We start from the raw sequence: 22,361 nt of genomic DNA on the forward strand, positions 1-22,361 counted from the left end.
GATTCAAATTAAATACCAGACAAGAACTCCCACATTGTGAGATTAAAACATGCAGTATCCATCCCAATAATGCACCCTGAGAGACAAATTACATTCAAATCCAGAACTCACCGACACTATCAGGTAGAGAGATGCGGAGAAATATTGTAAACTGAGATACAAACTAGATACCAGTTCAGAACACACCCATAGTGTGACATTGAAAGACACATTATCGATTCCATTAATGGACCGAGAGCTGGACATTACACACAGTCTGAAAATCACACACAATGTCAGACTGAAAGATTCAGGGCCAATTCCATTAGTGCAGACTGTGCGACACATTACATCCCAGTCCAAAAATCTCATACACTATCAGACTGAAAGACACAGTATTATTATACAGAGGTTCACAGAGGGACAGATTTAATACAATATCAAACTCACACTCATTACCCATTTAAAACCGACTGCATGAAATCCAAAAATGTACCCATATTGAGAAATTAAATACTAAATTCAAAAGTATTTCTATATTAAGATATTAAAGATACAGTTTCAAACACTATCCTCTGACCTGAGATAAGAACATAAGAAATAGGGGCAGGAGTAGGCCATTCGGCCCCTCGATCCTGCTCCACCTTTCAATCAGATCATGGCTGATCTTTGACCTCAACTCCACTTTCCCACCTGATCCCCATATCCCTTGATTCCCTTAGAGTCCAAAAATCTATCATAGAATCAGAGAAGTTCAGGCACAGAAGGAGGCCATTCGGCCCATCGTGTCTGTACTGTCCGAAAAAGAGCCATCCAGCCTAATCCCACTTTCCAGCTCTTGGTCCACAGTCTTGTAGGTTACGGCTCTTCAAGTCCACATCCAAACACCTTTCAAATGAGTTGAGGGTTTCTGCCTCTCCCACCCTCTCAGGCAGTGAGTTCCAGACCCCCACCACCCTCTGGGTGAAAACATTTCTCCTCAGCTCCCCTCTAATCCTTCTACCAATTACTTTAAATCTATGCCCCCTGGTTACTGACCTCTCTGCTGAGGGAAATCGGTCCTTCCTATCCACTCTATCTCGGCCCCTCATAATTTTATACACCTCAATTAAATCTCCCCTCAGCCTCCTCTGTTCCAAAGAGAACAACCCCAGCCTATCCAATCTTTCCTCATAGCTAAAATTCTCCAGTCCTGGAAACATCCTCGTAAATCTCCTCTGCACCCTCTCCAGTGCAATCACATCCTTCCTGTAATGTGGTGACCAGAACTGTACGCAGGACTCAAGCTGTGGCCTAACTAGTGTTTCATACAGTTCCAGCATAACCTTCCTGCTCTTATATTCTATGCCTCAGCTAATAAAGGAAAGTATCCCGTATGCCTTCTTAACCACCTTATCTACCTGTCCTGCTACCTTCAGGGATCTGTGGACATGCACTCCAAGGTCCCTCACTCCCTCTACACCTCTCAGTATCCTCCCATTTATTGTGTGCTCCCTTGCCTTGTTTGCCCTCCCCAAATGCATTACCTCACACTTCTCCGGATTGAACTCCATTTGCCACTTTTCTGCCCAGTCCATTAAGATCTGCCTGCAGTCGACAGCAGTGGAAAAGATTGTTGACTTTAATCTATTTTTGTTTAAAGAAGCAGTCTCCGCAGAGACTATCAAAAATTGCCATTACCGACGATATTTCAAGTCAGCATAGCGGGGTATTGGGAAAAGTTTTCAATAAGCAATAATCACGCCTCAGTTCAACCTCATCGGCTACGATACTGTCACTGCGCAAAGTTAAAGAGATCCACCCTGACACACTGTGGTCTATCCGACTCGTACCCTTCACATTTGTGGTGAGTGGAGGTAACTTTTTAAATTATCAGCTCGGATCGTCTTTTCAACTGGCAATCACATTGTTTTCTTAAAAAGATCGAGAAAAATCATTTTGTTCACAAAATATTGAAATGGGAATAAACTTTAATAGAATGGAAATATGTTAATTACTACAGCTACTTTGCATAAACTAATGTATTTATAAAACATCTTTGGGTTTTCCTTGATTTTACTTGCCAGTATTTTTTCATGCCCTCTCTTTACTTTCCTAATTTCCTTTTTAATTTCACCCCTGCACTTTCTATCCTCCTCTGGGCTTTCTGTGGTATTGAGTTCTCGGTGTCTGACATAAGCTTCCCTTTTCTGCCTTATCTCACCCTGTGTGCTCCTTGTCATCCAGGGGACTCTGGATTTGGGAGTCCCTCCATTTTCTTTGTGGAACATATTTGCTCTGAACCACCACTATCTCCTCCTTGAATACTGTTCTGACACTGATTTACTTTCAAATAGCTGTTTCCAGTCTACTTTTGCAAAATCACTTCTCAGCTCAGTAAAATTCGCTTTTCCCCAATTGAAAACTTTTACTCCTGTTCTATCTTTGTCCTTTTCCATTAATACTCCAAATCCAACTGAATTATGATCATTACCACCAAAATGCTCTCCCACTGATACTCCTTCCACCTGCCCAGAATCATTCCCAAGAACTAAGTCCAGAACTGTCCCCTCTCTTGTTGGGCTTGCTACGCACTGGCCAAAAATGTTGTCCTGAATGCATTTTAAGAATTCTGCACCCTCTATACCCTTTACACTGATTCTATCCCGGTTAATATTAGGGTAGTTGAGATCCCCGATTACTGCCATATGAATCTCAGTCTTGAATATACTCAACGACTGAGCATCTCCAGCCCTCTGGGGTTGAGAATTCCAAAGATTCACAACCCTCTGAGTGAAGATATTTTTACTCATTTTGTCCCTAAATGGCCGACCTCTTGTCCTCTCTTTCAAATCTGCCGTCATCACCCCCTTCACAAAAAACCCACCTTGACCCCTCTGCCCTTCCAACTATTTCTAACTTCCCGATCCACTTAAACGTACAGTCGCCTCCCAAATCCGTTCCCACCTTTCCTGCAACTCCATGTTTGAATCTCTCCAATCAGGTTTCCGGCCCTGCCACAGTATTGAAACGACCCTTATCAAAGTCATCAATGACATCCTATGTGACGGTGACCATGGTAAACTATCTCTCCTCATCCTTCTCCACCTGTCTGCAGCCTTTGACATGGTCGACCACACCATCCTCCTCCAACCCCTCTCCTCCGTCCTCCAGCTGAGTGGGACTCCACTCGCCTGGTTCCATTCTGATCTCTCCAGTCGTAGCCAGAGAATCACCTACAATGGTTTCTATTCCCACCCTCACCCCGTGACCTGTGGAGTCCCCCAAGGATCTATCCTTGGACCCCTCCTATTTCACATCTACATGCTGCCCCTCGGTGACATCATCCGAAGACATGACAACAGGTTCCCCATGTAGGCTGGAGGCACCGAGCTCGACCTCACCACCACCTCTCTCCACCCCTCCACTCTCTCTGTATGGTCAGGCTGCTGGTCTGACATCCAATCTTGAATCAGTTGTAATTTCCTCCAATTAATCATTACAAAGACTGAAGCCATTGTCATTGGCCCATTCACAAACTCCGTTCCCTCTCCCCCGATTCCATCACACTCCCTGGCCACTGTCTAAGGCTGAATCAGACTGTTTGCAACAACAGAATCCGATTTAACCCTGAACTGAGATTCCCAATCGCATATTCACTCCATCCCCAAAACCACCTACTTCCATCTCCATAATATCACCTGTCTCAATCCCTGCCCCAGCCCACCTGCTGCTGAATCCCTCATCCATGTTTTTGTTCCCTCCAGATTTGATTATTCCAATGTTCTCCTGGCCGGTCTCCCATCGTCCACCCTCCATAAACTTGAGCTCATCCAAAACTCTGCTGCCCGTATCCTGACCATTCACCCAAAAACCCCCCAACTCCTCAGTTTGAACATTCTCATCCTTGTGTGTGAATCCATGGCCTCGTCCCTCCCAGGCTCCGTCGCCTCCTCCAGCCCCACAACCCTCCAGGAACCCTGCGCTCCTCCAACTCTGGACCATCCCTGAACACCACCATTGGCGGCTCTATCGTCAAAGCAACATTCAACACACCAACACAAACTAATCATTACAGCGACAGAAACAACTTGAAAAGATTGTCAACTTTAATCTATTTTTGGTTAAAGAAGCAGTCTCCACAGAGACTATCAAAAATTGCCATTACCGACTATATTTCAAGTCAGCATAGCGGGATATTGGGTAAAGTTTTCAATAAGCAATAATCACGCCTCAGTTCAACCTCATCGGCTACGATACTGCCACTGCACAAAGTTAAAGAGATCCACCCTGACACACTGTGGTCTATCCGACTCGGACCCTTCACATTTGTGGTGAGTGGAGGTAACTTTTTAAATTATCAGCTCGGATCGTCTTTTCAACTGGCAATCACATTGTTTTCTTAAAAAAATCGAGAAAAATCATTTTGTTCGCAAAATATTGAAATGGGAATAAACAATAATAGAATAGAAATATGTTAATTTCTACGGCTGCTTTGCATAAACTAAAAACACTGAATATTGACGGGGAATGAGAACTTCCTCAAAAGCAAAATACTGCGGATGGTGGAAATCTGAAGTAAAAACAGAAAATGCTGTAAATCCTCAGCAGGTCAGGCAGCATCTGTGGAGAGAGAAACAGAGTTAATGTTTCAGCTCAAAGACCCTTCGTCAGAACTGGAAGAAGTTCAAGATTAAACAGTTTTGAAGTAAGTCCAGAGTGAGGGAAAGGAGGGAGGAGAGGAGGAAAGAGCAAAAGGGAGGGTCTGTGAGAGGGTGGAGGGCAGAAGTGATTAAATGACAGAAGGGATGATGGTGTAAGGCAAGGAGGGCGGGAATGGGACAAGTAAAGGAACAAAAGATGGGTCTGGAGGAGGGGGAAATGGGAACAGAAGAACCATTCCCAGCACCTGCTGTCCGAAAAAATGGGAGCAGTGGTTCTGATCTGAAGTTATTGAAATCAGTGTTGAGTCCAGAAGGTTGTAAAGTGTCCAATGGAAAGATGAGGTGCTGTTCCTCGAGCTTCATTGGAAGAGGCCGAGGACAGAGAGGTCAGAGTGGGAGTGGGACGGGGAATTAAAATGGGAAGTGACCGGAAGCTCAGGGTCAGGCTTGCAGACTGGACGGAGATGTTCAGTGGAGTGATGACCCCAATCTGTGTTTGGTCTCCCCAATGTAGAGGAGACCCTGATGGTGAGCAGCGAATCCAGTGGAGGAAACTGAAAGAAGGACACGGAAATCAGGAGTGTTTGGGGCCCTGGACGGTGGGAAGGGAGGAGGTGAAAGGGCAGGTGTTGCATCTCCTGCGCTCACAAGGCAAGGTGTGTGGGGAAGGCGAGCAGGTGTTGGGGATGTTTCATTGGAAACATAACGGAAAAACTTCAGGCATCTTCATGACGCATGTTGATGATTTCTTCTGGGCTGGCACTGCGGAATTTGAGAAATTCGTCATTAATAAGATTAGAGTCGAATTTAAAATGGGGAGTCGGGCCTGTGGGGCTTTTAAATCTATTGGTTTAGACATTAAGCAGAGTGGGCCTGGTTTAACTTTAAATCAACAGGCCTATTCAGAGAGTGTTATTCCCATCCCAGTGAATCGCACAAGGTCATCACAGAAAGGTGATGGTGTATGGAAAGAAGAGACAGAGCAATTACGAAGCTTGATTGGTCGGTTGAACTGGTTGTGCTCAGACTGGACCTGACGCTAGTTTTGATGTGTTGAGTTAAATACTTCAATGAAACGCCCCATAGCAGAGAATGGTTTAAAGGCAAATTATGAAAATTAAATACAGATAAAAGGGTCCTTAAGTTCACATCCTGAGGTGACCAAAGATAATGAAACTAGTTATCATTAGTGATGCTTCATGTGATAATCCTCCTGATGGGTATTGTGGTGCAGCTGGTTTCATTGTGTTTCTTATGGGCAAGAATGGGAAATGTTGTCTTTAGTTTGGGAAGTTAAGAAAATAAATATACTCTTGCTGTTGAAACACTGGCTCTACCGACACAGTGGATATGGGATTCTATTTGGCAAATATTTTGAGTGACTTCCCGTCCAATGGGAGTACTGAAGATAGTTTACCCATTGAATGTTATGTAGACAATCGTTCACTGTAGGATAATGCACACTCCACAAAAAATGTGAGTGAGAAAAGATCACGGATTGACTTTGCTGGCTTGAAACAAATGCAGGAGAGAAAGGAAATCTCTAAAATTAAATGGTGGATTCAAACCATCAACTGTCGGATTGTTTTACTAAAACAAGCAAATGTACGAGGAAATTTTTCGGGGTCCTGGAGAAGGGTCTCCTCACAATGTAATGTTTTGAATAATATAGGTTGTACAGAGGATGGAAGATTTTGATTTTTGATTTTTTTTATATTTAAAGGGAGAAAATGGAATCTGTTAATTGTGTCCATATGATTTATATCAATTAGTGTTAATTGTGTTCGGGTGGTGTGTATTAATTGGGGACTCTCCTGTATCCATTTATATGTGAGCTTATCTCGGGTGTGGAGCAGGTAATGTGGATCTCTGTGAATAAAGACTTGGAAGCAACTGAAGACGAGGCTCCAGTATTATATCCTTCACCACCGGGATATCCAGTTTATTACACAGATGGAGAGAAACATTGAGACCGAAGTGGAGAGAGAGAGAGAGTGAGACAGACATGGAAAGAGAGAAACAGAGAGATCGATATGGAGAGAGAGAGTAACAGAGCGACAGATATGGAGAGAGAGAAATATAGAATCAGAAAATAATAGAATGGTTGCAGCACATAAGAAGGCCATTCACCCCATCGAGCCCATGCTAGCTCTTTGTAAGAGCAATCCAGTTTGTCCCATTCCCCGCTCTTTCCCTGTAGCCCTGCATTTTTTCCCTTCAAGTATTTATACCATTCCTTGTTGAAAGCCATGATTGAATCTGCTTCCACCACCTTTTCAGGCGGAGCATTCCAGATCAGAACTACTCGCTGCATAAAAAAGCTTTTCCTCATGTCCCCATTGGTTCTTTTGTCAATCATCTTAAATCTGTGTCCTCTGGTTTTCGACCCTTCTGCCAATGGGAACAGTTTCTCTCTATTCACTTTATCAAAACCTTTCATGATTTCGAACACCTCGATCAAATCTCCTCTTAACCTTCTCTGCTCTAAGGAGAAAAACCCCAGTTTCTCCAGTCTCTCCACATAACTGAAGTCCCTCATCCCTGGAACCATTCTAGTAAATCTCCTCTGCACCCTCTCTAAGGCCCTCACATCTTTCCTAAAGTGCGGTGCCCAGAATTGGACACAATACTCCAGTTGTGGCCGAACCAGTGTTTTATAAAGGTTCAACATAACTTCCTTGCTTTTGTACTCTCTGCCTCTATTTATAAAGCCCAGGATCCCGTATACTTGATTAACCTCTTTCTCAACCTGTCCTGCTACCTTCAACGATTTGTGTCCAGACACCCCCAGGTCTCTCTGTTCCTGCACCTCCTTTGGAATTGTACCGTTTAGTTTATAGTGCCTCTCCTCATTCTTCCTGCCAATAACACAATTCTCTGCGTTAAATTTCATCTGCCACGTGTCCGCCCATTCCACCAGCCTGTCCATATCCTCTTGAAGTCTATCACTATCCTCCTCACTGTTTACTACACTTCCAAGTTTTGTGTCATCTGCAATTTTTGAAATTGTGCCCTGTACACCCAAGTCCAAGTCATTAATATATATCAAGAAAAGCAATGGTCCCAGCACCGACCCCTGGGGAACACCACTGTACACCTCCCTCCAGTCCGAAAAACAACCGTTCACCACTACTCTCTGTTTCCTGTCACTTAGCCAATTTTGTATCCATGCTGCCACTGCCCCTTTTATTCCATGGGCTTCAATTTTGCTGACAAGCCTATTATGCGGCACTTTATCAAACGCTTTTTGAAAGTCCATATACACAACATCAATCGTATTGCCCTCACCAACCCTCCCTGTTACCTCATCAAAAAACTCAATCAAGTTAATTAAACACGATTTGCCTTTAACAAATCCCTGCTGGCTTTCCTTAATTAATCCACACTTGTCAAAGCGACTATTAATTTTGAACGGGATTATCTTAAAGCTTTTCTTAAAGCTTCCCCACCACTGAGGTTAAACTGTCTGGCCTGTAGTTGCTGGGTTTATCATTACACCCATTTTTGAACAAGGGTGTAACATTTGCAATTCTCCAGTCCTCTGGTACCACCCCCAGTATCTAAGGATGTTTGGAAGATTATGGCCAGTACCTCTGCAATTTCCACCCTTACTTCCCTCAGCAACCTGGGATGCATCCCATCCGGACCGGGTGACTGAGATACTTTAACTACAGGCAGCCTTCCTAGTACCTCCTCTTTATCAATTTTTAGCCCATCCTGTATCTCAACTATCTCCTCTTTTACCGAGACTCTGGCAGCATCTTCTTCCTTGGTAAAGACAAATGTAAAGTACTCATTTATTTTTTTTTCAAAAAATATACTTTATTCATAAAATTTGCAGCAATCCATAAAATACAGCTCTCATCTCACATTCCAAACGTACACAATACAGATTATACAATTTGCAGGTTCCATCAAGTACAGTTCAATGAACACATTGGACATAATTACAGTTCATGACACTCTGGGGTGTCTCATTGCATTACACTCAGTACAGATTATTGATTACAGATTCTTTCCAGGTTCATTACAGATTCATTACAGGTACATGACATCAATTTGAATTTTACATTCTGCCCGAGGGGGTTTTTCCCTGATTGCGTCCCTGGGAACAGCCCGTAGAGCACAGAGTCCTGTGTTACGGAACTGCTCGGGACGAACCTGGACAGATACCACTGCATCTCTCTCCAGACCTTCTTTGCAAAGGCACATTCCAGAAGGAGACGGGTGAGGGTCTCGTCTCCACCGCAGCCTCCTCGGGGACAGCGTGTGGTGGGGCTGAGAGTCCGGGAGTACATGAAGGATCTGATGGGAAGGGCCCTTCGCACCACCAGCCGAGCTGGGTCTTGGTGCTTGTTTGAAAGCTCTGGCGATGAGGCGTTCTGCCAAATGACATTGACAGTCTGCTTGGGGAACAAACCGACAGGATCCACCATCTCCTTTTCCCGCAGGGTCTCGAGGACGTTACGTGCGGACCACTTGCTGATCGCCTTGTGGTCAAAGGTGTTTTTCTGCAGAAACTTTTCCACGAAGGACAGGTGGGGCGGAACGGTCCAACTGGACGGAGCGTTCCGTGGCAGCGTGGCCAGGCCCATCCTTCTCAACACCGGGGACAGGTAGAACCTCAGCACGTAGTGACACTTAGTGTTTGTGTACCGAGGGTCTATGCACAGCTTGATGCAGCCGCACACAAAGGTGGCCATCAGGATGAGGGCCACGTTGGGCATGCCTTTCCCCCCTTTCTCTGGAGATTTGTACACCGAGCTTGACCTCACCACCACCTCTCTCCACCCCTCCACTCTCTCTGTATGGTCAGGCTGCTGGTCTGACATCCAATCTTGAATCAGTTGTAATTTCCTCCAATTAATCATTACAAAGACTGAAGCCATTGTCATTGGCCCATTCACAAACTCCGTTCCCTCTCCCCCGATTCCATCACACTCCCCGGCCACTGTCTGAGGCTGAATCAGACTGTTTGCAACAACAGAATCCGATTTAACCCTGAACTGAGATTCCCAATCGCATATTCACTCCATCCCCAAAACCACCTACTTCCATCTCCATAATATCACCTGTCTCAATCCCTGCCCCAGCCCACCTGCTGCTGAATCCCTCATCCATGTTTTTGTTCCCTCCAGATTTGATTATTCCAATGTTCTCCTGGCCGGTCTCCCATCGTCCACCCTCCATAAACTTGAGCTCATCCAAAACTCTGCTGCCCGTATCCTGACCATTCACCCAAAAAAAACCCCCAACTCCTCAGTTTTAACATTCTCATCCTTGTGTGCGAATCCATGGCCTCGTCCCTCCCAGGCTCCGTCGCCTCCTCCAGCCCCACAACCCTCCAGGAACCCTGCGCTCCTCCAACTCTGGACCATCCCTGAACACCACCATTGGCAGCTGGATCGTCAAAGCAACATTCAACACACCAACACAAACTAATCATTACAGCAACAGAAACAACTTGAAAAGATTGTAAACTTCAAACTATTTTTCATTAAAGAAGCAGTCTCCGCAGAGACTATCAAAAATTGCCATTACCGACTATATTTCAAGTCAGTATCGCGAGGTATTGGGTAAAGTTTTCAATAAGCAATAATCACGCCTCAGTTCAACCTCATCGGCTACGATACTGTCACTGCGCAAAGTTAAAGAGATCCACCCTGACACACTGTGGTCTATCCGACTCGTACCCTTCACATTTGTGGTGAGTGGAGGTAACTTTTTAAATTATCAGCTCGGATCGTCTTTTCAACTGGCAATCACATTGTTTTCTCAAAAAAATCGAGAAAAATCATTTTGTTCGCAAAATATTGAAATGGGAATAAACTTTAATAGAATGGAAATATGTTAATTACTACAGCTACTTTGCATAAACTAATGTATTTATAAAACATCTTTGGGTTTTCCTTGATTTTACTTGCCAATATTTTTTCATGCCCTCTCTTTACTTTCCTAATTTCCTTTTTAATTTCACCCCTGCACTTTCTATCCTCCTCTGGGCTTTCTGTAATATTGAGTTCTCGGTGTCTGACATAAGCTTCCCTTTTCTGCCTTATCTCACCCTGTGTGCTCCTTGTCATTCAGGGGACTCTAGATTTGGGAGTCCCACCTTTTTCTTTGTGGGAACATATTTGCTCTGAACCACCACTATCTCCTCCTTGAATGCTGTTCTGACACTGATTTACTTTCAAATAGCTGTTTCCAGTCCACTTTTGCAAAATCACTTCTCAGCTCAGTAAAATTCGCTTTTCCCCAATTGAAAACTTTTACTCCTGTTCTATCTTTGTCCTTTTCCATTAATACTCCAAATCTAACTGAATTATGATCATTACCACCAAAATGCTCTCCCACTGATACTCCTTCCACCTGCCCAGAATCATTCCCCAAAACTAAGTCCAGAACTGTCCCCTCTCTTGTTGGGCTTGCTACGTACTGGCCAAAAATGTTGTCCTGAATGCATTTTAAGAATTCTGCACCCTCTATACCCTTTACACTGATTCTATCCCGGTTAATATTAGGGTAGTTGAGATCCCCGATTACTGCCATATGAATCTCAGTCTTGAATATACTCAACGACTGAGCATCTACAGCCCTCTGGGGTTGAGAATTCCAAAGATTCACAACCCTCTGAGTGAAGATATTTTTACTCATCTTGGCCCTAAATGGCCGACCTCTTGTCCTCTCTTTCAAATCTGCCGTCATCAACCCCTTCACAAAAAACCCACCTTGACCCCTCTGCCCTTCCAACTATTTCCAACCTCCGGATCCACTTAAACGTACAGTCGCCTCCCAAATCCGTTCCCACCTTTCCTGCAACTCCATGTTTGAATCTCTCCAATCAGGTTTCCGGCCCTGCCACAGTATTGAAACGGCCCTTATCAAAGTCACCAATGACATCCTATGTGACTGTGACCGTGGTAAACTATCTCTCCTCATCCTTCTCCACCTGTCTGCAGCCTTTGACATGGTCGACCACACCATCCTCCTCCAACCCCTCTCCTCCGTCCTCCAGCTGGGTGGGACTCCACTCGCCTGGTTCCATTCTGATCTCTCCAGTCGTAGCCAGAGAATCACCTACAATGGTTTCTATTCCCACCCTCACTCCGTTACCTGCGGAGTCCCCCAAGGATCTATCCTTGGACCCCTCCTATTTCACATCTACACGCTGCCCCTCGGTGACATCATCCGAAGACATGACAACAGGTTCCCCATGTCGGCTGGAGGCACCGAGCTCGACCTCACCACCACCTCTCCCCACCCCTCCACTCTCTCTGTATGGTCAGGCTGCTGGTCTGACATCCAATCTTGAATCAGTTGTAATTTCCTCCAATTAATCATTACAAAGACTGAAGCCATTGTCATTGGCCCATTCACAAACTCCGTTCCCTCTCCCCCGATTCCATCACACTCCCCGGCCACTGTCTGAGGCTGAATCAGACTGTTTGCAACAACAGAATCCGATTTAACCCTGAACTGAGATTCCCAATCGCATATTCACTCCATCCCCAAAACCACCTACTTCCATCTCCATAATATCACCTGTCTCAATCCCTGCCCCAGCCCACCTGCTGCTGAATCCCTCATCCATGTTTTTGTTCCCTCCACATTTGATTATTCCAATGTTCTCCTGGCCGGTCTCCCATCGTCCACCCTCCATAAACTTGAGCTCATCCAAAACTCTGCTGCCCGTATCCGAACCGTTCACCCAAAACCCCCCAACTCCTCAGTTTGAACATTCTCATCCTTGTGTGCGAATCCATGGCCTCGTCCCTCCCAGGCTCCGTCGCCTCCTCCAGCCCCACAACCCTCCAGGAACCCTGCGCTCCTCCAACTCTGGACCATCCCTGAACACCACCATTGGCAGCTCTATCGTCAAAGCAACATTCAACACACCAACACAAACTAATCATTACAGCAACAGAAACAACTTGAAAAGATTGTCAACTTCAAACTATTTTTGTTTAAAGAAGCAGTCTCCGCAGAGACTATCAAAAATTGCCATTACCGACTATATTTCAAGTCAGCATAGCGGGGTATTGGGTAAAGTTTTCAATAAGCAATAATCACGCCTCAGTTCAACCTCATCGGCTACGATACTGCCACTGCGCAAAGTTAAAGAGATCCACCCTGACACACTGTGGTCTATCCGACTCGTACTCTTCACATTTGTGGTGAGTCGAGGTAACTTTTTAAATTATCAGCTCGGATCGTCTTTTCAACTGGCAATCACATTGTTTTCTTAAAAAAAATCGAGAAAAATCATTTTGTTCGCAAAAGATTGAAATGGGAATAAACAATAATAGAACGGAAATATGTTAATTACTACGGCTGCTTTGCATAAATTAAAAACACTGAATATTGACAGGGAATGAGAACTTCCTCAAAAGCAAAATACTGCGGATGGTGGAAATCTGAAGTAAAAACAGAAAATGCTGTAAATCCTCAGCAGGTCAGGCAGCATCTGTGGAGAGAGAAACAGAGTTAATGTTTCAGCTCAAAGACCCTTCGTCAGAACTGGAAGAAGTTCAAGATTAAACAGTTTTGAAGTAAGTCCAGAGTGAGGGAAAGGAGGGAGGAGAGGAGGAAAGAACAAAAGGGAGGGTCTGTGAGAGGGTGGAGGGCAGAAGTGATTAAATGACAGAAGGGATGATGGTGCAAGGCAAGGAGGGCGGGAATGGGACAAGGAAAGGAACAAAAGATGGGTCTGGAGGAGGGGGAAATGGGAACAGAAGAACCATTCCCAGCACCTGCTGTCCGAAAAAATGGGAGCAGTGGTTCTGATCTGAAGATATTGAAATCAGTGTTGAGTCCAGAAGGTTGTAAAGTGTCCAATGGAAAGATGAGGGGCTGTTCCTCGAGCTTCCATTGAGCTTCATTGGAAGAGGCCGAGGACAGAGAGGTCAGAGTGGGAGTGGGACGGGGAATTAAAATGGGAAGTGACCGGAAGCTCAGGGTCAGCCTTGCAGACTGGACGGAGGTGTTCAGTGGAGTGATGACCCCAATCTGTGTTTGGTCTCCCCAATGTAGAGGAGACCCGGATGGTGAGCAGCGAATCCAGTGGAGGAAACTGAAAGAAGGACACGGAAATCAGGAGTGTTTGGGGCCCTGGACGGTGGGAAGGGAGGAGGTGAAAGGGCAGGTGTTGCATCTCCTGCGCTCACAAGGCAAGGTGTGTGGGGAAGGGGAGCAGGTGTTGGGGGTGATGGATGAGTGGACCAGGGTATCGCGGGGGGAGCGGTCCCTTCGGAATGCTGACAGGGGAGGGGAGGGGAAGGTGTTTGGTGGTGACATTGGGCTGGAGGTGGGGGAAAGGGCAGAGGATGATCTGTTCAATGTGGAGGCTGGTGGGGTGCAAGGTGAGGACAAGGGGGACCCTCTCCTGGTTCTGGGATTGAGGGGAAGGGGTGAGGGCTGAAATGGGGATGTTCGCTGATGATTGCACAGTGTTCAGTTCCATTCGCAACCCCTCAGATAATGAAGCAGTCCGAGCCCGCATGCAGCAAGACCTGGACAACATCCAGGCTTGGGCTCATAAATGGCAAGTAACATTCGCGCCAGATAAGTGCCAGGCAATGACCATCTCCAACAAGAGAGAGTCTAACCTCCTCCCCTTGACATTCAACGGCATTACCATCGCCGAATCCCCCACCATCAACATCCTGGGGGTCACCATTGACCAGAAACTGAACTGGACCAGCCAAATAAATACTGTGGCTACAAGAGCAGGTCAGATGCTGGGTATTCTGCGGCGAGTGACTCACCTCCTGACTCCCCAAACCTTTCCACCATCTACAAGGCACAAGTCAGGAGTGTGATGGAATACTCTCCACTTGCCTGGATGAGTGCAGCTCCAACAACAATTAAGAAGCTCGACACCATCCAAGATAAAGCAGCCCGCTTGATTGGCACCCCATCCACCACCCTAAACATTCACTCCCTTCACCACCGGCGCACAGTGGCTGCAGTGTGTACCATCCACAGGATGCACTGCAGCAACTCGCCAAGGCTTCTTCGACAGCACCTCCCAAACCCGCGACCTCAACCACCTAGAAGGACAAGAGCAGCAGGCACATGGGAACAACACCACCTGCACGTTCCCCTCCGAGTCACACACCATCCCGACTTGGAAATATATCGGCCGTTCCTTCATCGTCGCTGGGTCAAAATCCTGGAACTCCCTTCCTAACAGCACTGTGGGAGAACCTTCACCACACGGACTGCAGCGGTTCAAGAAGGCGGCTCACCACCACCTTCTCAAGGGGCAATTAAGGATGGGCAATAAATGCCGGCCTCGCCAGCAACGCCCACATCCCATGAACGAATAAAAAAAAAATGCAGGAATGGGACGGACTCGAGAGAACTTCCTCTTTTGCTCAAACACATGCACGGGACTCCGGTCTTGCCGTGAATAAATTACACACAGCGCTGGGCTCGTCCTTGAATTGAAGGATACACACAGTTCAATGGAAATATCACAATTCCAAAGCAATACAGTTCAAAACAATTCAAACAGATGGTCCACAATACGCTCCCAGTATTACAATTCAAACACAGTCCATTTCTTATAATCCATGGTGTACAATACAAAGGTGGGATGGCCCTACACTGTGGGCTTTCCCCATAGAGCCTTTGCTTCAGTGCGTCCCACAGCACGTACTCCTGGACCTTGGATTGTACCAGTCGGCAACACTCGGCCATGGACAGCTCCTTCGACTGGAAGACCAGCAGGTTTCGGACGGGCCAAAGGGCCTCCTTCACCGAGTTGATGGTCTTCCAGCACCAGTTGATGTCTGTCTCGGTGTGCGTCCCCGGGAACAGTGCCATGTGTTCCCGAGCTTTTTGGGCTGAACTGGGACAGATCCCAACACAGATTTAAGGGGATTGGTAAAAGAACCAATGGGGACATGAGGAGAATGTTTTTTTACGCAGCGAGTTGTTCTGATCTGGAATGTGCTGCCTGAAAGGGCAGTGGAAGCAGATTCAATCGTGGGTTTCAAAAAGGAATTGGAGAAATACTTGAAGGGAAAATAATTGCAGGGCGACAGGGAAAGAGCGGGGGAGTGGGACTAACTGGATTGCTCTTCCAACGAGCCAGCACGGGCTGGATGGGCCAAGTGGCCTCCTTCTGCACTGTAACCATTCGATCATTTTATTATTCTATACAACCTGGTGTCTGTTGGTCAGTTCCAGCGATAAGACATTCGGGGAAATGGCGTCGACTGTCTGGTCGGGGAGCTGCCTAATTGGATCGACCCTCTACATTCTCTGCAGGACCCCTGGGACGTTTCGTGCCAACCACCGTCTGGATCTCTGTCTCTCTGTGTTTGTCTGTCTGTCTCTCTGTCTGTCTCTCTTCCCTCGCTCTGTATCTGTCTCTGTCTCTCTGTTTGTTTCTCTTCCCTCGCTCTGTATCTGTCTGTCTCTCTGTCTGTCTCTCTTCCCTCGCTCTGTATCTGTCTCTCTCTGTGTCTGTCTCTCTTCCCTCGCTCTGTATCTGTCTGTCTCTCTGTCTGTCTCTCTTCCCTCGCTCTGTATCTGTCTCTCTCTCTGTCTGACTCTCTTCCCTCACTCTGTATCTGTCTGTCTCTTTGTCTGTCTCTCTTCCCTTGCTCTGTATCTGTCTCTGTCTCTCTGTCTGTCTCTCTTCCCTCACTCTGTATCTGTCTGTCTCTCTGTCTGTCTCTCTTCCCTCGCTCTGTATCTGTCTGTCTCTCTGTCTGTCTCTCTTCCCTCGCTCTGTATCTGTCTCTCTCTCTGTCTGTCTCTCTTCCCTCGCTCTGTATCTGTCTGTCTCTCTCTCTGTCTCTCTTCCCTCGCTCTGTATCTGTCTCTCTCTCTGTCTGTCTCTCTTCCCTCGCTCTGTATCTGTCTGTCTCTCTGTTTGTTTCTCTTCCCTCGCTCTGTATCTGTCTCTCTCTCTGTCTGTCCCTCTTCCCTCGCTCTGTATCTGTCTGTCTCTCTGTCTGTCTCTCTTCCCTCGCTCTGTATCTGTCTGTCTCTCTGTCTGACTCTCTTCCCTCGCTCTGTATCTGTCTGTCTCTCTGTCTGTCTCTCTTCCCTCGCTCTGTATCTGTCTCTGTCTCTCTGTCTGTCTCTCTTCCCTCGCTCTGTATCTGTCTCTCTCTCTGTCTGTCTCTCTTCCCTCGCTCTGTATCTGTCTGTCTCTCTGTCTGTCTCTCTTCCTTCGCTCTGTATCTGTCTGTCTCTCTGTCTGTCTCTCTTCCCTCACTCTGTATCTGTCTGTCTCTCTGTCTGTCTCTCTTCCCTCGCTCTGTATCTGTCTGTCTCTCTGTTTGTCTCTCTTCCCTCGCTCTGTATCTGTCTGTCTCTCTGTCTGTCTCTCTTCCCTCGCTCTGTATCTGTCTCTCTCTCTGTCTCTCTTCCCTCACTCTGTATCTGTCTGTCTCTCTGTCTGTCTCTCTTCCCTCGCTCTGTCTCTGTCTCTCTCTCTGTCTCTCTTCCCTCGCTCTGTATCTGTCTGTCTCTCTGTTTGTCTCTCTTCCCTCGCTCTGTATCTGTCTGTCTCTCTGTCTCTCTTCCCTCGCTCTGTATCTGTCTCTCTCTCTGTCATTCTCTCTTCTCTCGCTCTGTATCTGTCTCTCTCTCTGTCTCTCTCTCTTCTCTCGCTCTGTATCTGTCTCTCTCTCTGTCTGTCTCTCTTCTCTCGCTCTGTATCTGTCTGTCTCTCTGTCTGTCTAATTATGAAGACTAGTTGCAGAGAATGGACTTGTATTCCTGCGAGTATTGAAGATTAAGGGATGATCTTATTGATTTCTTTTTAACAAAATATACTTTATTCATAAGAATTTGCAGCAATCCATAAAATACAGTTCTCATCTCACATTCCAAACGTACACAATACAGATTATACAATTTGCAGGTTCCATCAAGTACAGTTCAATGAACACATTGGACAGAATTACAGTTCATGACACTCTGGGCTGTCTCATTACATTACACTCAATACAGATTATTGATTACAGATTCATTACAGTACATTACAGATTCATTACAGGTACATTACATCAATTTGAATTTTTCATTCTGCCCGAGGGGGATTTTCCCTGATTGCAGCCCCTCGGTATACAATGGCGGGAAGGCCCTAAACGGTTGCCTTTCCCCACAGAGCCTTTGCGGAGGCCGCACCCGTCCTCAGTGTGTCCCTGAGCACGTAGTCCTGGACCTTGGAATGTGCCAGTCTGCAACACTCGGTCGAGGACAGCTCCTTGCACTGGAAGACCAGCAAGTTTCGGGCAGACCAAAGGGCGTCTTTCACCGAGTTGATGGTCTTCCAGCAGCAGTTGATGTCCGTCTCAGTGTGTGTCCCCGGGAACAGCCCGTAGAGCACAGAGTCCTGTGTTACGGAACTGCTCGGGACGAACCTGGACAGATACCACTGCATCTCTCTCCAGACCTTCTTTGCAAAGGCACATTCCAGAAGGAGATGGGTGATGGGTGAGGGACAAATTACATTCAAATCCAGAACTCACCGACACTATCAGGTGGAGAGATGCGGAGAAATATTGTAAACTGAGATACAAACTAGATACCAGTTCAGAACACACCCATAGTGTGACATTGAAAGACACATTATCGATTCCATTAATGGACCGAGAGCTGGACATTACACACAGTCTGAAAATCACACACAATGTTAGACTGAAAGATTCAGGGCCAATTCCATTAGTGCAGACTGAACTACACATTACATCCCAGTCCAAAAATCTCATACACTATCAGACTGAAAGACACGGTATAATTTACAGAGGTTCACAGAGGGACAGATTTAATACAATATCAAACTCACACTCATTACCCATTTAAAACCGACTGCATGAAATTCAAAAATGTATCCACATTGAGAAATGAACTACTAAATTCAAAAATATTTCTATATTAAGATATTAAAGATACAGTTTCAAACACTATCCTCTGACCTGAGATAAGAACATAAGAAATAGGGGCAGGAGTAGGCCATTCGGCCCCTCGATCCTGCTCCACCATTCAATCAGATCATGGCTGATCTTTGACCTCAACTCCACTTTCCCACCTGATCCCCATATCCCTTGATTCCCTTAGAGTCCAAAAATCTATCATAGAATCAGAGAAATTCAGGCACAGAAGGAGGCCATTCGGCCCATCGTGTCTACTGTCCGAAAAAGAGCCATCCAGCCTAATCCCACTTTCCAGCTCTTGGTCCACAGTCTTGTAGGTTACGGCTCTTCAAGTCCACATCCAAACACCTTTCAAATGAGTTGAGGGTTTCTGCCTCTCCCACCCTCTCAGGCAGTGAGTTCCAGACCCCCACCACCCTCTGGGTGAAAACATTTCTCCTCAGCTCCCCTCTAATCCTTCTACCAATTACTTTAAATCTATGCCCCCCGGTGACTGACCTCTCTGCTGAGGGAAATAGGTCCTTCCTATCCACTCTATCTCGGCCCCTCATAATTTTATACACCTCAATTAAATCTCCCCTCAGCCTCCTCTGTTCCAAAGAGAACAACCCCAGCCTATCCAATCTATCTTCATAGCTAAAATTCTCCAGTCCTGGCAACATCCTCGTAAATCTCCTCTGCACCCTCTCCAGTGCAATCACATCCTTCCTGTAATGTGGTGACCAGAACTGTACACAGTACTCAAGCTGTGGCCTAACTAGTGTTTCATACAGTTCCAGCATAACCTCCCTGCTCTTATATTCTATGCCTCAGCTAATAAAGGAAAGTATCCCATATGCCTTTTTAACCACCTTATCAACCTGTCCTGCTACCTTCAGGGATCTGTGGACATGCACTCCAAGGTCCCTCTGTTCCTCTACACCTCTCAGTATCCTCCCATTTATTGTGTACTCCCTTGCCTTGTTTGCCCTCCCCAAATGCATTACCTCACACTTCTCCGGATTGAACTCCATTTGTCACTTTTCTGCCCAGTCCATTGATATCTGCCTGCAGTCGACAGCAGTGAAAACGATTGTTGACTTTAATCTATTTTTGTTCAAAGAAGCAGTCTCCGCAGAGACTATCAAAAATTGCCATTACCGACTATATTTCAAGTCAGCATAGCGGGGTATTGGGTAAAGTTTTCAATAAGCAATAATCACGCCTCAGTTCAACCTCATCGGCTACGATACTGCCACTGCGCAAAGTTAAAGAGATCCACCCTGACACACTGTGGTCTATCCGACTCGTACCCTTCACATTTGTGGTGAGTCGAGGTAACTTTTTAAATTATCAGCTCGGATCGTCTTTTCAACTGGCAATCACATTGTTTTCTTAAAAAAAATCGAGAAAAATCATTTTGTTCACAAAATATTGAAATGGGAATAAACTTTAATAGAATGGAAATATGTTAATTACTACGGCTACTTTGCATAAACTAACGTATTTATAAAACATCTTTGGGTTTTCCTTGATTTTACTTGCCAATATTTTTTCATGCCCTCTCTTTACTTTCCTAATTTCCTTTTTAATTTCACCCCTGCACTTTCTATCCTCCTCTGGGCTTTCTGTAGTATTGAGTTCTCGGTGTCTGACATAAGCTTCCCTTTTCTGCCTTATCTTACCCTGAATGCTCCTTGTCATTCAGGGGACTCCAGATTTGGGAGTCCCTCCATTTTCTTTGTGGGAACATATTTGCTCTGAACCACCACTATCTCCTCCTTGAATGCTGTTCTGACACTGATTTACTTTCAAATAGCTGTTTACAGTCCACTTTTGCGAAATCACTTCTCAGCTCAGTAAAATTCGCTTTTCCCCAATTGAAAACTTTTACTCCTGTTCTATCTTTGTCCTTTCCCATTAATACTCCAAATCTAACTGAATTATGATCATTACCACCAAAATGCTCTCCCACTGATACTCCTTCCACCTGCCCAGAATCATTCCCTAAAACTAAGTCCAGAACTGCCCCCTCTCTTGTTGGGCTTGCTACGTACTGGCCAAAAATGTTCTCCTGAATGCATTTTAAGAATTCTGCACCCTCTATACCCTTTACACTGATTCTATCCCGGTTAATATCAGGGTAGTTGAGATCCCCGATTACTGCCATATGAATCTCAGTCTTGAATATACTCAACGACTGAGCATCTACAGCCCTCTGGGGTTGAGAATTCCAAAGATTCACAACCCTCTGAGTGAAGATATTTTTACTCATCTTGGCCCTAAATGGTCGACCTCTTGTCCTCTCTTTCAAATCTGCCATCATCACCCCCTTCACAAAAAACCCACTTTGACCCCTCTGCCCTTCCAACTATTTCTAACCTCCCGATCCACTTAAACGTACAGTCGCCTCCCAAATCCATTCCCACCTTTCCTGCAACTCCATGTTTGAATCTCTCCAATCAGGTTTCCGGCCCTGCCACAGTATTGAAACGACCCTTATCAAAGTCACCAATGACATCCTATGTGACTGTGACCGTGGTAAACTGTCTCTCCTCATCCTTCTCCACCTGTCTGCAGCCTTTGACATGGTCGACCACACCATCCTCCTCCAACCCCTCTCCTCCGTCCTCCAGCTGGGTGGGACTCCACTCGCCTGGTTCCATTCTGATCTCTCCAGTCGCAGCCAGAGAATCACCTACAATGGTTTCTATTCCCACCCTCACCCCGTTACCTGTGGAGACCCCCAAGGATCTATCCTTGGACCCCTCCTATTTCACATCTACATGCTGCCCCTCGGTGATATCATCCGAAGACATGACAACAGGTTCCCCATGTAGGCTGGAGGCACCGAGCTCGACCTCACCACCACCTCTCTCCACCCCTCCACTCTCTCTGTATGGTCAGGCTGCTGGTCTGACATCCAATCTTGAATCAGTTGTAATTTCCTCCAATTAATCATTACAAAGACTGAAGCCATTGTCATTGGCCCATTCACAAACTCCGTTCCCTCTCCCCCGATTCCATCACACTCCCCGGCCACTGTCTCAGGCTGAATCAGACTGTTTGCAACAACAGAATCCGATTTAACCCTGAACTGAGATTCCCAATCACATATTCACTCCATCCCCAAAACCACCTACTTCCATCTCCATAATATCACCTGTCTCAATCCCTGCCCCAGCCCACCTGCTGCTGAATCCCTCATCCATGTTTTTGTTCCCTCCAGATTTGATTATTCCAATGTTCTCCTGGCCGGTCTCCCATCGTCCACCCTCCATAAACTTGAGCTCATCCAAAACTCTGCTGCCCGTATCCTGACCATTCACCCAAAAACCCCCCAACTCCTCAGTTTTAACATTCTCATCCTTGTGTGCGAATCCATGGCCTTGACCCTCCCAGGCTCCGTCGCCTCCTCCAGCCCCACAACCCTCCAGGAACCCTGCGCTCCTCCAACTCTGGACCATCCCTGAACACCACCATTGGCAGCTGGATCGTCAAAGCAACATTCAACACACCAACACAAACTAATCATTACAGCAACAGAAACAACTTGAAAAGATTGTCAACTTTAATCTATTTTGTTTAAAGAAGCAGTCTCCGCAGAGACTATCAAAAATTGCCATTACCGACTAGATTTCAAGTCAGCATAGCGGGGTATTGGGTAAAGTTTTCAATAAGCAATAATCACGCCTCAGTTCAACCTCATCGGCTACGATACTGCCACTGCGCAAAGTTAAAGAGATCCACCCTGACACACTGTGGTCTATCCGACTCGTACCCTTCACATTTGTGGTGAGTGGAGGTAACTTTTTAAATTATCAGCTCGGATCGTCTTTTCAACTGGCAATCACATTGTTTT

At 46.0% G+C, this 22,361-nt stretch overlaps 6 non-coding genes across 6 annotated transcripts; all 6 read right to left on the reverse strand.

The window, feature by feature from the left end:
* Window positions 1-1,627: 1,627 nt before the first annotated feature.
* LOC137318147 (U4 spliceosomal RNA) lies at window positions 1,628-1,768 on the reverse strand. The gene has a single exon (XR_010961814.1). It is a non-coding gene; the product is annotated as a U4 spliceosomal RNA (small nuclear RNA).
* A 2,326-nt stretch (window positions 1,769-4,094) lies between these two features.
* LOC137318142 (U4 spliceosomal RNA) lies at window positions 4,095-4,235 on the reverse strand. Its single transcript, XR_010961809.1, has one exon. It is a non-coding gene; the product is annotated as a U4 spliceosomal RNA (small nuclear RNA).
* Window positions 4,236-10,131: 5,896 nt separating this feature from the next.
* Window positions 10,132-10,272, reverse strand: LOC137318148 (U4 spliceosomal RNA). The gene has a single exon (XR_010961815.1). It is a non-coding gene; the product is annotated as a U4 spliceosomal RNA (small nuclear RNA).
* Window positions 10,273-12,598: 2,326 nt separating this feature from the next.
* On the reverse strand, window positions 12,599-12,739 carry LOC137318154 (U4 spliceosomal RNA). The gene has a single exon (XR_010961821.1). It is a non-coding gene; the product is annotated as a U4 spliceosomal RNA (small nuclear RNA).
* A 6,889-nt stretch (window positions 12,740-19,628) lies between these two features.
* On the reverse strand, window positions 19,629-19,769 carry LOC137318155 (U4 spliceosomal RNA). Its single transcript, XR_010961822.1, has one exon. It is a non-coding gene; the product is annotated as a U4 spliceosomal RNA (small nuclear RNA).
* A 2,327-nt stretch (window positions 19,770-22,096) lies between these two features.
* On the reverse strand, window positions 22,097-22,237 carry LOC137318152 (U4 spliceosomal RNA). Its single transcript, XR_010961819.1, has one exon. It is a non-coding gene; the product is annotated as a U4 spliceosomal RNA (small nuclear RNA).
* Window positions 22,238-22,361: the final 124 nt, after the last annotated feature.

The sequence above is a fragment of the Heptranchias perlo genome, unplaced genomic scaffold (genome assembly GCF_035084215.1).
Source record: "Heptranchias perlo isolate sHepPer1 unplaced genomic scaffold, sHepPer1.hap1 HAP1_SCAFFOLD_656, whole genome shotgun sequence".
Classification (NCBI taxonomy): domain Eukaryota; kingdom Metazoa; phylum Chordata; class Chondrichthyes; order Hexanchiformes; family Hexanchidae; genus Heptranchias; species Heptranchias perlo.